Raw genomic sequence first — 2892 nt, 5'->3', positions numbered from 1 at the left:
GCGGTTGACAATTCCATTATTGTTGAGCGCATCGCCAATTACATGGATCTGCACACACAACCACTCATGGGTTAGTGGCTTTTATTCAGGCAGGGTGTGCGCAGTAGGTTGCTCTGTTTGGCTCCGTTGGTTCGCTCATGGGTAGTGTGACACAGCGTGGTAGCCGGCAGGGATCCCTCCCCGTCATCGCGTACCGGGAGATGAGAGCATTGTGCTCTCTCACTATGTTTGAGGTAGGAGGATAGGTGTTGTAAAATACAGCACCCAAATAATATTTAAATAATAATATTATTGGACAAATAATCTTAATGGATTTTTCAGGAATATTTAGAAATTTTATGGGAATTTTTCAGAGCTCGTTTGACATATTTTAAAGGGATCAATTATTGGGTTTAAAGAAAGCCGTTTAAAATACCTAAAGGTGGAAGTTGATCGAGGAATTAAACCTAGGGTTTAATTAAATACCTAAGTTTAAATTTTATTTATTCATTTTCTTTTTGTTCTCTTTTTCTTCCGTTTCTCACTCGACCCAAGCCACGCTGCCCTTTCTTCTTCCCCATCTCGCTGATTCCCTTTCTCCCCTTCACTTCCTTGCGCCACCATCCGAAGCCCGCAATGGCGTCGGCCGATCGTCGGCCTCGCTCACCCTGCACCGGCAGAGCCTCCCTCTCCCCTCTCGTGCTAACCCTTTTCCCTCTTTTGGCAGATCGACGCCGATTATCCTCAAATCATCGGCGCACACTCGAGCACCGACCCGAGCCGAGTCCACCTTTTCGTCACCGGTGCAGATTTGGCCATCGCCTTCACAGCCCTAGCCGCGGACACCAGGAACTCGCCGGAAACCAAGCGCGTGAGTCGGTGACAGTAGGGTTCTTAAGTCTTTTGCCTTTCTTGTGATTTCTCTGATTCCTGCTTCTTTGTTTTGATTGGTCACCGTTCTTCCGATCGGTCGAGGCTGAAGCAGATGCCACTGGATCTCTGCACATCGCAACTCCGATCACTGGATTTTGGTTCCTCTTCGTCGCTGGTACAGATTGGTTATCGATCCATTGGTGGGACAGATTTCATACACAGAATTAGATTGAGGTATGGTTCGTATCAGATGTGTAGCAAGTTAATTTTCATTTTGTATGGGAATATAGAGATTTGATGTTTGGTTGGTTTTGTAGCTCTGGCCAGCAATGTTCACCGGCGATCCACAGTGTCGGCCATCTTGTTACAACTGTGAGCTCTTCAGACATGAGCTACCAGCAACTCACTTGAGATTGGGTAAGTGTTAGTTATAGGTTGTTGAAGTCAAGCTTGACTTGGATCACAAGGTTAACTAATAGGATTCATTGTTTGGATTGTTAGATTCGCAAGGGAAGGAGTTAGTGAACAGTAGTGAATCGTTGCTATTGGTTGTGAGCCACTTTCAGTGACATCTTGTTGCCAAATTTAGAGTAAGGTATGTTGAGATTTGATTTTGGTTCTACATGGGATTTGATTAGTGATGATTGATGAGAATTAAAGAGTTTATTAGAGGATTCAGGATGGACCTATCATCTAAATGAATTTAGATTACTAGCTGGAATTAAACATGGTTGCCTAACCGAATTAGGATTGGATTTTGTGTTAGCTAGATGTTGCGCATGTAATTAGGTAAACTGTATATCATGTGATTTGCAGGACTTTGATCCGAGATGAGCATCTCGATGTTAGATCATTTGGCAAGATCTATATTTAAGCCGGGTACTTCTTGCTTTATCTCTTTAGTATTTTGATCATAATGCATGAGCTTTATGTTCAGATAGTTCTGTATCTATCATGACTCCACTCTTAATTTTCCTGCGGTTGATACTTCCACTCAATCTTTGAGCTACTCGTTTCTGTATTTATACAGTCTCTCGTTGCTATTGATGATATTTAGCAGATACTATATTACTAGGTATCAGATACCAGATGCCAGACATTAGATATTAGGTATTGGATATATTGACACCTGATACCATGTTTACATGCTTTGGTTGTTGTTTATTTACACACCTTACTGAGCATGCTGACTTCATGTAGCATACCTGTTTCTGTTTATATATATATGATGACTGTTGCATTGTTCGCATCATGTCATTGCATGCATTGCCGACGATCCTGACTCCCTTGTGGTTGAGGCAGTTGTTGGCCAGGGTCGCACGCTCGGCCACTCATGGGTAGTGGTAGCTGGAGTGTGCCGCATGTCCTGTCGTGCCCCCACTCGCACACTCATGGGTAGTGATAGCTGGAGTCGCGGGCAGCAGGGACCCCCGTCGCAGACGTAGCTATTCAACTACTATGCATCTGTCCATCCGGTCACTCGAGAGTAGTGGCGGCCTTTGGGTGGTACAGTTGTCATCGATCTGGCATCTCGACCATATAGGGGTCGTGGTGCAGAGAGGTGGCGGGGTGACCATCCGTACATACGCTGTTATTATTATACCTGCTGATACTGCTGTTTCTTATGTTACTGTTGCTAGATTATGCTGCTGTTGTTTATTTATGCTGTTATGTTTACATAGGTTGAGGTTTATACCTGTGATATGTGTTTAGACACTGATTTACTTACTGTAGACATGTATATACCTCACATGATACCATGTAGTTATGAGCAGTACTGTAGCAGGACTTTGCCACACTTTACCTTTTACTACTAGCCTAGGATATGGTTTTAGGTATGGACACTTATTATGATATCACTGTAGTATCTGCTATTTCCATACGAGACTGTATACCTTTACATCTCTAGTTCTTTACTTTACTCATGCACCATCTGTCTATTACCTGCTGAGTCTTTATACTTACCACCCCGTATATTGGTAATTTCACCAGGTAGCAGGTAAAGGATTTATGGAGTCGCCTGGAGAGCCTGTCCGCCAG

General features: G+C 43.5%; 1 long non-coding RNA gene across 1 annotated transcript; it reads left to right on the top strand.

The window, feature by feature from the left end:
* The first annotated feature begins 1182 nt into the window (after nucleotides 1-1182).
* LOC122032022 lies at nucleotides 1183-1707 on the top strand. The gene is made up of 3 exons (XR_006125928.1): nucleotides 1183-1269; nucleotides 1354-1447; nucleotides 1669-1707. It is a non-coding gene; the product is annotated as an uncharacterized LOC122032022 (long non-coding RNA).
* The last annotated feature ends 1185 nt before the right edge of the window (nucleotides 1708-2892 follow it).

Source organism: Zingiber officinale, chromosome 11A (assembly GCF_018446385.1).
Source record: "Zingiber officinale cultivar Zhangliang chromosome 11A, Zo_v1.1, whole genome shotgun sequence".
Classification (NCBI taxonomy): Eukaryota; Viridiplantae; Streptophyta; class Magnoliopsida; order Zingiberales; family Zingiberaceae; genus Zingiber; species Zingiber officinale.
Note: the sequence above shows the minus strand (reverse complement) of the source record. Positions and strands in the feature narration are given on the sequence as shown.